This window comes from Montipora capricornis, chromosome 5 (assembly GCF_036669925.1).
Source record: "Montipora capricornis isolate CH-2021 chromosome 5, ASM3666992v2, whole genome shotgun sequence".
NCBI lineage: Eukaryota > Metazoa > Cnidaria > Anthozoa > Scleractinia > Acroporidae > Montipora > Montipora capricornis.
In genome coordinates this window covers 12,555,960-12,570,959 of record NC_090887.1, presented here as the reverse complement: position 1 = coordinate 12,570,959, position 15,000 = coordinate 12,555,960, and positions in this window count along the sequence as shown.

The window sequence follows — 15,000 nt, the reverse complement described above, 5'->3', positions numbered from 1 at the left end:
ATTTCCATCTTCTCCATCCTTGGCCATAAACAACAAAGAATCAGCTTCAGTGCACTTCAGTGGTCATTGGCAACAAAACTTCACCATTATTTTGTAATTTTCACTGATGCAAGGACGTCTTTTAGTGATTTGAGGTTTGACTAAAATAGTGTGACACTGTTCCTCTAAACCAAACATTTAGGATACGTCTCAATCCCATGTTGATTAAAGAGCTTTTGTGTTTGCTTGTGTGCTTACCAACCAGACTCCAGTACAGCATTGTTGGAACTCTTGTTTCTTTATCAGTTTAGAGATGGTATCTAGTTTGCGATACCTTCGACGTGGTTTATAGGTTTCCTGGGACAAAAGATGAGTGACCACTATTTCAAAGGTCCATGAGAGCCTAACTAAGGTTGGAAACCTGACTTAATTACCATTACTCAAGGAACACCCAACATATAACCTTGCATACGGCTGGCGCGCCTGAAATTTGAATTGACCAATCATGATTCAGCAGGCGGGAGAAACTTTACTGTCCTGACTTCAATGGAAGTTAAAAGAAATGAGACCATTAAACATTCAGAAAAAGGGACTTAGAATTTCCAAAACCATATCAGTGAAAATTATGAAACATTTTGTCTCCAAGCTTGCATTTTGGCGTCAAATGGTTCACCGGCTTCCGGCATGGCAACTCGGTCATAGTTCGTGGAGTGTAGCCATGTAGGGTAATAGTTGTCTTATTTTTTTCCTCGTCAAATTGAACCCGGAATTCTCAACTTCACTATTGGAAGAGGCCAAGGCAACTTAAACATTTCCTTTATTTTTGTTAGCTTTGAAGAAAAAGGCTATTATATATCGTGTCGTTTCGGTACTGAAGCTAATTTTTGACTGCCTCTCATACTGCGGGCGCACCGCATTACTAGAAAAAATCTGTTGCAAATGGAATTGTTTTCTTCACAGATGCCTTTCAATTCGGGTGTTTCGGTAGTAGGATCTGTATATGGGAAGAACTGAAATCGTCGAATAAGTCAGATAGATGCATGATGAGCACTAATTTTGTTTTTATTCGCTGCAGGGTCCGTCATGATGGAAAAAAAGAAGTTAATTTACAAATTATATTTCCTTTCAGTTGAAAAGAAAAGAAGAAAAAAGATAGCTTTAAAGACGAGTCGAAAAAGGTGGACTTCTGCTTTCAGAGAGGCTCAAAAGTATGGACTTGTAAGTGAATAATATCATTCTCAAAGGTCCAATCTGTGAACGATGATCCTCTTCATTGTTCTATACTCAGTGATACCTCAGCTTTCTAAGCGTTTCGTAACCAAGAAATGGAAACCACTGATTGGTATTAAAATTAACTATGAGCTCTTTTCTTAGTCCGCTAAGTTGATACCTAGCTCTTAATAACGGCTATGAAGGACGAGAGGGCGGAGGCCGCTTACCATAATAAGCTCTATGCTCAGTTTGTTATCACCCTGTTCAACGCCGAAATCCTGCAGTGTTTCTCAGGTATGAAATACTCAATTTCTGCTATAACTTTTAATTTGGTGACCATCTTTAATCACTGGGAAATTAAAAGCGGGAATCGCATTGGCTATACCTGTCTGTCTAAGAATGAAACCACTATAATCGACGATGCTTCTGATATTTGTGAGCGCTTTCAAACCTTTCCTTTAAAAAAGACATTTAAAACTGGTGATTGGCTGTTCCTTCTTTTTGGCTACTGAATGATTTGTTTACAAATTTGCAATCAAAATTCGCTCGTGTGGTTTTGTTTCTCCCTCAGTATTGATCATGTGACAATACTCAAAAGATTTGATCACTTGTCTTGTCCATAAAAAAGGGCGTATTCGAGCACGAATATTGCAAAATTTGAGAGGAATAATATGGTGGGATAATGTCCCGTCATGTAAATCCTGGAAGCAAAATTTTCAAATGAATAGGGTATATTTCAAGTCTAATTTGCAGCTGTGTACTTCATATTTAGCCAAGAATCATGCCCGAAATTCCACAAGACACAGGGATATCAGTGCTCCTTGAGAGGACAACATCGGCACGCAGTCCCGACTCTTAATTTGTTGGATGAAGACCGTAAAGCTGTGGTTGCTACAATAAACTTTAAATAATTTTACTATCTGATCATTACCGTATAAAAGAAAGAAAGTTAGAGTTTAGAATGCATTTTATATTGATATCAGTTAATCTATATGTCAAAGAGCTAACTAGGATCTACTGCTTATATCGTTGAAAATTTCTTGTCAAAAGGCTGATCCAATACATATGTATATAATGGTGAAAAAAGTCAGTCATTGGATAAGTACAAAATTGAGGGTAAATTTTGATGCTAGCCTTGAACATTTAAGCCTTAATTACAAAAGGTGTTAAAATAACAAATGCACTAACTAGCGGATAAAGGGCGTTGTGTAAGATAAATGAGTGAAAAATAAATATGAATACTAAATACCTAAATAGGTAAGAAATAAGTTGGGTGTAAAAAATATTGCAAAATAAGATAATACGCGCACATTCACAGCACCTTATAGTAAGTAGATGGATTTATCCTGTGATTGCGTTAACAGTTATTTATCAAGGGGTTATACGACTATGCGACATGATAGCATGCGCGGTCCCGCAAGGAGTTTACAATTCAGTGAACAAGTAAATGATATTACCAATGGCTAAATAACAATTATTCCATGAGCCCGAGTTTGATATGAAGTGATAAAATAACCAACGAGCGCGTAGCGCGAGTTTGTTATAATCACCTCATATCCAACAAGGGCCAATGGAATAATTTTTTTTAGTAAATTCTCAAACCGGGTTTTGCCGCCGATTTTTATTTCCACAATTTTACAAAGCGTCCGGAAAGAGCATCTTGGCGCACTATTTTCCATATGACGTAAAACTTCGACTATTGGCTCATAGTCGGAGTTTTTTAGCCAATCAAAAAGCTAGATATGCAATAGTCGGAGCTGAAAATTTACTAATTAGTATTAAACGGCTTGTGCATGTTGGAATGCAACATGTGGGTAATTTAACAAGTGGTGGCTAACAATATCTACTACATGATGGCAAATGCGCTTGTAAATAATTTAAGGTAATTATATCACACGATACTATGGTACGCGCGCCTTTCAAACAACTAACACTCACAACTTCAAAGAAAAGGGGATAATATCACATGACATGATGGTGTACGCGCGAGAGTAAACAATTTGCAAGTAGGTATTTAATGGCTTCAGTGTAAAATGTCATAGGACATAATTGTGGGCGCGCATATCAGCAAACATCTTACAAATGAACAAGCATCTTATGGTGTGTGCACAGCAGCACACAGCTTGTGAGTAATTTAAAAAGTACAGGGGGAAAATATCACACGACATGATGGCAAACGCGCTATAGCAAGCAACGCATACATAAACCAGCAATATTGCTCAATAGAATGGAGTGTGTGCTCTTAAAAACAACTTATTACTTAATTAAGGGGCATAATATCGTATAATATGATAGCGAGTGCGCGTTATGGGAAGAGCAACCTTAAATGGCGTGCGCATGTTGCATATTACTGATAAGTAAGTGGAGGATGATAATAATAATTAGGATGGTAAACGCGCATGTGGTTAACTAGATGTCAGTCATATCAAGAGATGGTAGTGTCCGCATTAGCAAACAACTTGAAAGTAAATAAATAGACGGTAATAACGGTGATAGAATGCGCGCATTATTAATCAACGTACGTATGAATGATTAGATGGTCACAAACTAATTATATTGTGGCCTTTATCTTACGATATGATAGTGCGCGCATTTTTAACAACTTACAAAAAAATTAAAGTGAAGGATGATAATTTCACATAGCACGATGTTGTGCGCGCGTTAGAAAGTAACTTGTGAGTTTGTTCATTGTAAAAATATCATTAGGATATACTTGAGCGTGCGCATCTTCGAACAACTTATTAGAGAACAAATAGATGTTTATAAATATCTTATTAGCATTTAATGGTGTGTGCGCACACTGATTTTGTGCAATTTAGATAGTAAATGAAAATAATATAGTAATTAAAAGAGGGGGGCATAATATCATATGACTTTACAGCGAGCGCACGTCAGTCAATAAGTTACATATGGATAAGAAGAGTGCTGCGCGTGCTGCATATTTCTGATAAATAACAAAAGCATAATAATATCATACATGATACGCGCGTTGGGTGCAAATAAATAATTAGAGGGTGTAGTGTAAAAAATTACTACAATATAATTGGTATTTAATGGCATATGCGCATCAGCATATATGGGTTTTCAGTAATTTAGAAAGCAGATGCAAAATATTATGCGACCTGATGGCAAACGCTCATCGCTTAGCAAGTAACTCGTATGTGAACAATTAACTAGAGTTTCATAATATACGATATTATGAAGTGCGTATGAATTACTGTACTGAAGGGGATGATATCATATGAAAGAATAATTAGATGATCTTGGTACAGTGTCCTATATCATATGATGTGATGGTGCGTAGGTGCTTTTTAACACTTTGCTACAACTCAAAAGTAAATGGTAATAATATCACGTGACATAACAGGATGAGCGCGTTAGAAAATAACTTGCAAGTGAATAACTAGAGAGTAATGATGTCATGACAGTATGCGCGCATTAGCAAGCAACTTAGCTCTAAACAACTACATCGTTACAGAAATTTGTCATTACGTTAAATGGCCTGGGCGCATTAGCATAGTACTTATAAGTAAATAAGTAGGGGCTAATATTACAACGATATAAATGACACGCACATGTTAGCAAAAAGCTTAACATAGGAATAAATTGATAAGGATACTGTCCTACTATTTTATGATCTGCCAAACAGTGAGTGAAGGGGGATAGCTTTAACGACTTTAATTTGCGTGCTCGCATGAATGTCTACGATGCGATGGTGTTCGGGAAATTAGCTAACTAGATTAAATGTCACACGATACTATGGCGTGCGCTGTACCAAATAATTATTCATAATAAATGCATGGAATATGATGGTGCGAGAGCGTTTGTTATTATCTCATGAGATCCGATGTCCTTCGGGGACTTATGAATGTACGATAAGATAGGTGAGTGATGCGTTAAAAATGTTATATTTTAGGGTGATAATATCGTTACATATATTTGCACAAGCTCTGGTACACTACTAATAAAGAAAAGTGAATGCGTGCATGAAATACCGGCGTGCGAAAGTTAAAAAATCCCTCGGCGTTGGGCCATAAGAGATATTAATGGAGGCAAAATAGACAAAGATAAGATAAAAATTTAAGACTTAAAGCTAAACAGCTAATTATAACCAACCCATCAAGGCCAGAGTCAAAATTTACCCTCAAAGAATAGTATTAAATCTATGTACCTCTAAACCTTTTTCACCTTCGAAGTTCCTTAGAGCAAGAATCAAATGGATCAGCTTTTTTAGAATGAGAGTGCCTTTCTTGAGTAAATGTTAAACAGGTATTTTAAGAAAACGTTTTTTTTTAACCTGTTCCTGAATTTATTTACATCTACAATAGTTATGGTTTACATTTTTGCAAACTCTGTTCCGACCCAGCCAGGGAGGTCTTTGATTGAGGGGTTTATCTGGCCGGGGTTTTCTTCCATAGGGCAGGTGGACGTACAGGGAGGTTTTTTCCCCAGCTGTCGTTCCGCAACTTCTTTCTCATTTGTAATTAACTAGTGGGTAGACTAACATAGACTTAAATGATTAGAATGTAATGTGTGCTAGTTTTCTACCCCGTATGAACCATGTGAGCGTTAGCCCTACTTATGGAAATGGGCCCACACAAACGTTGGCCGTGTATAGTGCTTCACGGACAACGTTTGCAAAAACGTAATCCTTCCTTGTACTTGTACATGCTCATTGCGGTAACTTTTAACATCTTCAGTTCCCATGGCCTGCTTCCGTCTGACCTTGTAGCTCGGTCGGTTGAGCAGCGGTGATCTAACCCGAAGGTCGTGGGTTCAATTTCCACCCATCCTCGGAGACCCAAGGGCAGATCGTGGAGGCAAGGGATTGTCGAGATTAGCAACGTTTCAGCCACAGCAATTGATGCAAGAAATCTAGAAATACCTCGACCAGGAAAAGGGGGCAGAATAAAAATATTTGCTAGATCAAAATTAATCACTGCTATTTTAGGTGAATCGGGGAGGACATCTTTAAACAAATCTCGCACACTTGGAAATTCGCTGCTGTAACGATTCCCTGTCCATTTTGTGCTGTGATTGTGACATTTCTCGAGCAAAGCCTTGCCGAACGAACCAGGGGCTACCGAACCAGGCGAGTATGGCGATCAAGTGATCTCCGTGTAAGAAGACACCAAACGACTTCACGGCCTCCTGACCTCTAATTGGGCGGAAAAACACAAAGAATTTCTGGCACCAATCAGAATTCAGAATTACCCCGACTGTTTGGAACTGGTCTGGTAAGAACGTGTCCCCAGGGGCTCTTCTCGGCCTACTATGCTTTTCTTCGTCTCCATTTTTTTCGCCCGTTTAGACTCCCCCTTGCCTCCACGATCTGCCCTGGGGTCTCCGAGGATGATTCCCACCCTGGTCAGAGTTTTTCTGTCTTTGTGTGGGCCCATTCCCATCAGTAGGGCTAATGCTCACATGTTTCATATGGGGTAGAAAACTAGCATTTCACATTACACTCTAATCAGTTAAGTCTGTTGAAGTATGATGCTACACGGCCAACGTTTGCAAAAACGTAGCCCTTCCTTGTACTTTAGCAGAGACTAAAGCTATTGCAGGCACATTGGACTGCACTATACATTTGTCTAAAATTAAGACCATGAATAAAAAGTAGAATTACAAACAAACGCTTCCTCGGCTTGTCTTTGCATTATTGGGATATACTTCAAAGACCTTGAGGTGTCAACAAGACCGAACGTTTTGTTTAATGTGTAATCTGCCCATGGCAAGGATGACAAACTATTTGCTTGGCGACGGGCGAGGGACGACTGAAATCGATTTCTCTACGCAAAGAGCTACTAAAACTCTTGGGAAGCTTGGTGTCCTAATGGTCATGCGCCGAAGAGTTTACAAATGCAGCAATAGTTATTAATAGTTATCAAATATATCAAAATCTACAAATGCAACTATTATCAATAGTTAATTTGGTAGGACTGGTAAGGGTAAATGCAGCTATTTCTCTTTACTTGAGGACCAGAGTATATGGGGCCGGCACTTTGTGAGGTAAATATGTCTGTATTCCCAGATGTGAGTGACGTTAAAATTGGAGTGAAGAGCATTGGGATATTTCGTTATTCAAACTTGTCATGCAACTAGTTACCAGCACAGTTCATCATGCATCTGGTTACCTGGACATATCTGCCCCTTCTCCAATTAATTGACACTGACACAGATTGGCTGCATGCAAATGCTTCTTTGAGGCCGCAGACATTTATTACAATTTAAGTACCTCGCGTTACTATCATTGCAACCTCTGTAGAAGGGGGTTCCTCAAAGCCCTTCCTAAAAAAAAAGTACTTTTCCCGTTTTCTCTAAAGAAAGTACGCCTGATCGCAGGTTACTCCTGGACTTACTGTGAATCCTAATCCTAAACTTAAACCCTCCAAGCTTTACATTTCCAAAAGTCAAGCTTTTTTCGTAAAAAGTGGTGACAACTGGAATACCTTAGAAACTTGCATTTGAATTATTCCTGAAGAGCAGCAACCAACAAAGTCTATGGAGCGTTTTCACTCACGTGACCAGCAGCCATATTGGATTACCGAAACAAAGGAACGTTCAATTCCCGGAGGATTAGTTTGGTCCACCATGATGGTCGTCAATCCTTTGTTTTGGAACACCAACATGGCCGCCATGACGTCACTTGAAAACGTTCAATAGACCTCTTTCATACTGGCCACCAAATAAAATATTGTTTTGTTTTAATGCTAATAAGCCTTTCTAGCCTCGCTACGACGACCAAATTTCAAAAGATTATTTGTTTCAAAATGAAGGCAGTAGGTCTAATGAAATAAATACAAAAGAATGTAAAGGTGGTCGCCATTAATGAAAGTGGTCTATTATGTTATTAAAACTTAGAAAAGCCACTTATGTCCAGAAATGCACCGATGACAAAAATGGCAGATTTGGCGAAAGAACTCCACGATTGATTGACAATCTTGGCAAAATTAGCGATTTTGGCGATTTGGGCGAATTTGACAAAATCTGCAATTTTGTGATATTTTGCCAATTTCGTCAAATGAGTTCATCCATTGGTATTGACACCACTTGGGTGAACATTGGCGATTTTGGTGAATTTGACAAAATAGGCAATTTTGGCGATATTTTGCCAATTTCGTCAAATTAGTTCATCTATTGGTATTTACACCACTTGAAGGAACAGTGGCGATTAGGCCTATAAGCACTTTACGGTATCGCGAGGTCACGGGTTCAAACCCCGTTGAAGTCCTGAATTTTTCAGTCTTTTCAGGCTTCTCCACGCAATTGCAAATATTGCGTTTATAACTGCGAGGATCATAGCTTCTCTTGATTTCATATCCGCAGTTCAGACAAATGACCTGCTCCCAACGTCAGTGGCTTCAAAGCTCATTTGGTTAGAGCGTCGCACCGGTATCGCAAGGTCACTTGTTCAAACCCGGTTGAAGTCCTGAATTTTTTCGGCAAAAATTGCGTTCATAAACGCGAGGATCATAGCTTCACTTGATAAAATGCTCTGATGTAAACATGGCGGTTCAAGAGTGAAGTTGTCTCTCTGGCTTCTCTGTGGACGAATTCCAGGACCTACCGATACAATTTGGGCAAAGTTTGAACGCTAAAAACCTCATTTGGTGCTCTATTTTGCTGGTAGGACAGGGTGACCCGACACTTATGAAAAAAAATTAAATGTAAATTCTCAATAAAGGGTACCAAACTCTTTAGGTACCAAAATCAAATAGTAGTTGATTTAAAAAGTTATAAGAGGGACGATAATTTGTTTGTTTACTTGATTAAGGATATTGTGGCTCTAGAAAAGGTTCAACGAAGAGCTTCGCGTCTCGCTTTAAGGCAGAAACGTGGCGAAATGAGTTACGAACAACGTTGCAGCTCAAGTTATTAAAATGGGAAACACTAGAGAGGCGGAGAGAATTTCTATCTCTGGTTCAATGTTATAAGATAGTCTTTGGTATTGAGCATCTTTCTTTGCTAGATTTCTTCGAGTTTGCCAATAGTACGCATACAAGAGCTAACCACGACTATAAACTTTATCTGAAAAGAGCAGTTTGTAATTGTTACAAATATTCTTTCTTCATTCGCACTGTAAGGAAATGGAATGACTTGCCAGGATACATTGTACATGCCGAATCTTTGTCTGTTTTTAAGACTAGACTTAAAATGTACTTGAATATTTATTGAAATTCAATTGAGATTTATTTTCCAAAAGTCTTTGAGATGCCCATTGTTTGCTTTATTTTTACCCTTCTGTACTGAGTGGATTTGCTTGTAAACAGTACTAAGGCTTGAGGATTATATCACCTGCAGACTCACTTTAATCCAAAGGCCAGGGGGCCCGTTTCTCGAAAGTCCCGAAAACGTTTCGGGCCCGAAAGAAATTTGTGAAACTGCCAACAGCTTGTTTTGGAAAGCCGATCTTTTAACACGTTTTCAAGACACCTAAAAGAAACATGTCTGTGAAGTTTGGCGACTTAAATCCTCTCCGTTCTTGAGATACCAAGGGAAATGTATCACCCGAAATGGCCCGTAAAGTGTCGGGACTTTCGAGAAATGGGCCCCAGCTCCCCAACGCCCAACTTTATTAAACCATAGTCAACCCAAAAAGAGGTCTCAAAGCAAGTAATTGTAAAACAGTTTACTTCCATTGCTTTAAGAACACTTATGAAAAATCAAAATGTAGCTTTAGGTTCCTCTTACTTTTGCAGTCGTTTTCGTATAAACCATACACAGCCAACAATGATGAGGATGAGACCCGCAATGGAGCCACCTACGATCGCCCCCAAGTACGTTACTTTCTTCACGGTGCTACCTGCAATGAAACAAACAGACAGTGATCATCCTATATAATGTACCTTGGGTTTATCCTCACCTTGAGGAGTATTGCGGAGCAAGGGATGGACCTTTATTCTTTGTGAACAAAGGCAGAGTTTGGCTGCCGTCGGGAGTATTCGGTTTTTCATCGAGTATAACTGATTCATCCTCATCGTCATCGTCATCATCGACAACACCTTTTCAATATCGAAGTGGTTAACTCAGATGGGGCAAATGACTTATTGTCCTCAAGATTCCCAACGTCACAGAAATGTCAGGCCATTGTGCTAAAAGCTGGCACTTTCCAGCTAATGACTGATTTCTGCGGAGGCGCACGTATTTAGATACAAACCGATTTTAATAAGCGTAACAAAGTGTCCCTTTTTTCTTCTCCCTAACTTCAACATCACGCGTTTGATTGAGTACAGACAATTGACGTCACAAAGTTCCCCCCGTAAATCTGTTATCCCAACCCAAAAATAACGTGAACCTTAACACTTGCCGTATTGTTAAAAATGCTTAGACGAAATGGGACACTTCGAGTTGGATACCAAAATTGGGTTTAAAGACAAGTACTTGCATTTTTGTTTGGCCCGGCCGGGGTTGAACCCAGGCTCTCCCTCTTAGGGTCTCTTTTCGTAATCAGGAACCAGGATGACACGGAATAATCTCAAAGAAACAAAAAATTGTAGCCCTAGAAAGAGTCAATTAGATAAGAGAGTTGATCTATCACTTTGCGGTCTTGCCCCAGCGCAGTCACAAATAGATTTATTTTTAGTCACATTTTGCGCGCGAAACAACAAAGGCCCACCAATTTTAACCAATCAGAAAAAGCCATGTCACGCGTGACTGCTTCTGCTATTTTTTTTCAGGGACATGACATGATTTTCGCGGGAACGGGTATTCTAAAAATAGACTCATTTGTGACTGTGCTGGGGAGCCCACCCACCCCACCCATGCCATAACAACACTCTTATCTAATTCACTCTTTTCCCTAGTAAACTGACGGATTATCTTTCGTTGATGTTTTAAGCCAGGACTAAAGGAAACTTTTCTTCATGGTCTTGGTCTCAGCGCTCTTTTATAATACCACAATAACAGACAAAACAAACGATTTTATGAAACAGGTTTCAGTCTTCATTTTTTAAAACGCTTGGTCAAAAATTCGCATATCTCAATGAATGGAATTAACATATAGATCAATAGAAAACCTTTGTAGTCCGTTCTAAATGAAGTGCCACTATTGCAATAAAAACCCAACTAGAGTTTTTTCTTAACTTCAATTAAAATAACTTTTAATAAGCCCTACCCCATCGTTACACCTGTAAGATTATTTTTAGAAGTCGTCCAAGATCCGGAGTTCCCAAACGGGTAGGTTGATAGCCAATCATATGTCCCCATTTTTCCCAATGTTAACAGCTCCCACGCAATGCTTCTCGTCGGTCGCGATTTACCATCAAACAAAATGGTGGGGATGTAGAAAAAAAAAAAAAACAGACTTCCATGCAACGCGCGAGGTAAAATTATCCGCGGAAAAAAAGATATCTTTTAAAAATAACTTTGGAGGTATAACGACGGGGATAGGGCCTATATGGGGGATTCGTTCTCTGGTCTTTTTATTCCTTATGTATGTTTCTCGATTGCGTCCACATCTTGGTAATTGCCTTACCCCTCCGTACACAGGCTTCACTGATTTTTCTGTAGCCTGACTCGCACACGCACTCATATCCGGGGTCTTTCGAGAGACGTTTCTTTAAGTTGAAGCAATAACTGTGTTCAATTGCGTCACATGTGTGATTGTTCATTCCACATTCGTCGATATCTGTACAAAAAGAAAAGAACATTGGCTGTAGAAATGGTCAAACTGTTTGTCAAATGTGTAGTGAGACGATGAATAAAGACTTTCAATTTCCTTGACCTTGGAATTCTGTTACTTTAGAATTGGTTACAGAGGATAAAAAAAAAACGGAAAACAAAAAGGGTTAACTCCAAACAAATGACTTTAACGATGTCCAAATGTGAACGTTGCTTATGCTGGGTTTCTGGGTTAGGTTACACTGGGTTACCTGTCAATCCTGGCGTTACTTCCACTTCAAATTCTAGTTCCAGTTAATTTATGCTACCGAAACGAATGTCCTCCCCAACACCACTGGAAAGTGCGGGAAACAAAACATGGAAGCAACATTCAGCCAATGAGAACAAAAATTTGCGAAGTGAGTCACGTGTTGTCCCGTTGAACGAAAAAGCGTAAACTAAGGAAATAAGGGACCTTTAGATAGTTTATCAGTTGCTCAGATATATAAATTAACATTTTTAAGAATACAATCATGATCATAACTTAATACGACATACCAACGCAAACATGTTCCTCATTTTTCTCAAATCCTGAATGACAGTCGCATCTGAACTTTCAATATTCACCTTATTGCTATTCAGAGGGCTTCGGCAAATGGCAATGCAATAATAGCTTAAGAGGGGATAACAATGAAATGCCAGTGGGAATGGAAATGGGAATGTCAACGGAAAGGCAATGACAATGGAAAAGGCAATGGCAATGGCAATTACAATCACGGCAATGCTAATGCCAATGACAATGGCAATGACGTACAATGGCTATGCCGGCATTGGCAATGACCATGGCCGACCATGATCATGACAATGGAAATAGTAATGGCAAAGGCAATGAAAATGGTCAAACCAAACAATGAGAATATGAGAGACGCCTTATTTTGTTCACCTTACAGACGTGGATGAATGCGGGACTCATGACTGTGGAATGGAGAGTGAATGCACCAACACAGTGGGAAGTTTCTTGAATCCTTGATCTTAATGAAGCAAGCTGTTCAGGTATTAAAAGGAGAGCCGTTAGAAAACTATGATAGGTTATTGTATTGTATCGTATCGTATGATAAATGGGATATCAGCAATTGTTAATAAGGTATTATAAACCGCGCACCGGTGGCTGAATTGGTTGAGCGGGAAGTCGTGAGTTTGACTTAATAAGATATTATAAAGCGCGCACCGGTGGCTGAATTGGTTGAGCGGGAAGTCGTGAGTGCGACTACAGGCGGACTAACACTCAGGGTATTAAAATTTAACTGACGAGAAAGTGCTGCCTTTGTAATTACATCCGCAAATGGTTACACTTTCAAGTCTTCTCGGATAACGGCTTTAAACCTTAGGCCTCGTCTCACAAATATCTCCCATGTTCATAAGGTTCTTTTTGGGACATAAAAGAACCCACACCCTATTTGTAAAAAGTAGGGGATGTTGAAGTTCCCGGTGTTGTGGCTGTCCTTTGTGAAAGTGTGGGTGGGTGGGTACAGCAGGTCCACATAGCTGAATAGCCGCCAAAACTTCAACCTGCTCAAACAAATAAATAATGTTATCTACAGGTTGCAGTGTTTGCTCTCTAAAATTTCATGTAATAACTTTTTTACATAAAAATGAAGAGGGTAAACACTGCAACCTGTAGATATTATTAAATATACGGAACGAAATTGTTGTTAATTTGAACGCCGAATTTTGGAGGAAGGAAGCAGTTTCCTTGATCTTGGTCACGTGAGTAACATCGAAAGAACTGAAAACAAGCAATGTTTTTTGAGAGTATCGATTTTTCTTGGGGAGCCAAAGCACCAACTATATGGCATTTTCGCCTCCCGCCTCTCACTTACCCTCGCAAGTTATTCCGTCCCCTTTGAATCCTACTCTACATTCGCAACGATATTTTCCTTGTTCGTTGATACACTTTCCTCCGACTGAGGCGCAGGAATTTTCGCCTTCACATTCATTGATGTCTAATTAACAAAAAATAGGAAGCCAATGGTTTTGTTAGTCCCTCACGTCACATGTAGATTAACAAGTCGCACGATAAAGGATATGTCATGTACTCTCGTTTTCCTCTATTTTCCAAGGTGCTTTTGAAGCTATGTTTTCTATTCTCCCAATAGCGTGCATTTACACATGTTTTAAAATACAACTCAGAAAAATCCGATTTTGCCACACTTGAATATTTTTACGTTTGACGATAGGAGAACGCATACTACTCGTGTAGATGCCTTCTTTCTAGATGCTATCATAGTTAATCGAGGGACTGGTTATGAAACCTTAAAACCTTCAAAAGCGGGAAAAATGTTGTCACAATCGATGTTGAATTGACCCTCACCCTGCACAATCTTTTGTTTCTGCTTCACACGGGTTTGCAAATTAGTTGAGCATAATTTAATCCAAGGATTGGATTGGTTATCTTCTCGAAAATGGTTTGGTGTTTTGTAAATGATCAAGGCCAAAAAGACGGACAAAAACATCAAGCAAAGGAACTTGTTGAGCTTCATAACCATCTCCATGCATTAACCGCTGTGATTCTACGCTGCGATTTCAGGGTTTGGATGCACTCTTGGCCTGGCTGACCACTCCCCTCCATTTCATGGGAGGGCCTCGAGCCCATGTAGTAGTCAACTTCAGCTGTTCAGTGTCCAATTCAGTTTTGTTCTACTATTCATTTTGACCAAGTCCATTACCAAAATGTTGAGCTACTGAACCTCAATGTTGTATTCAACTTTGCAACGTTCTTATGACAATGTCATTAAGCACCCTTTTCTCTGAATATTTGTGGCCAATCAGTACAATAAAAAGCATTGTCTTATGAAAGATCAGACACAAGTTACTAATTACGTACTGTTAATTGTGCTGTAATTGCGTAGAGAAGCCTGCGTGTTCGCGCCCTGGCCGGGTGATTGTGTTGTGTTCTTGGGGAAGACACTTTACTCTCACAGTGCTCTCTTCACCCAGGTGTATAAATGGATACGGGCAATTAAATGCTGGGAGTAACCTTGCGATGGACTAGCATCCCATCCAGGGAGGAGTAGAAATACTCCTAGTCGCTTCATGCTACAGTAACCGGAGCTAAGCGCCGGCCTGATGGTCCACTAGGCTGGTAGCAGACTTAACCTTTTACCAAAGAATACCGAAGAAACGCCAATTCTTAGTTGCTGTTCGCCTCGT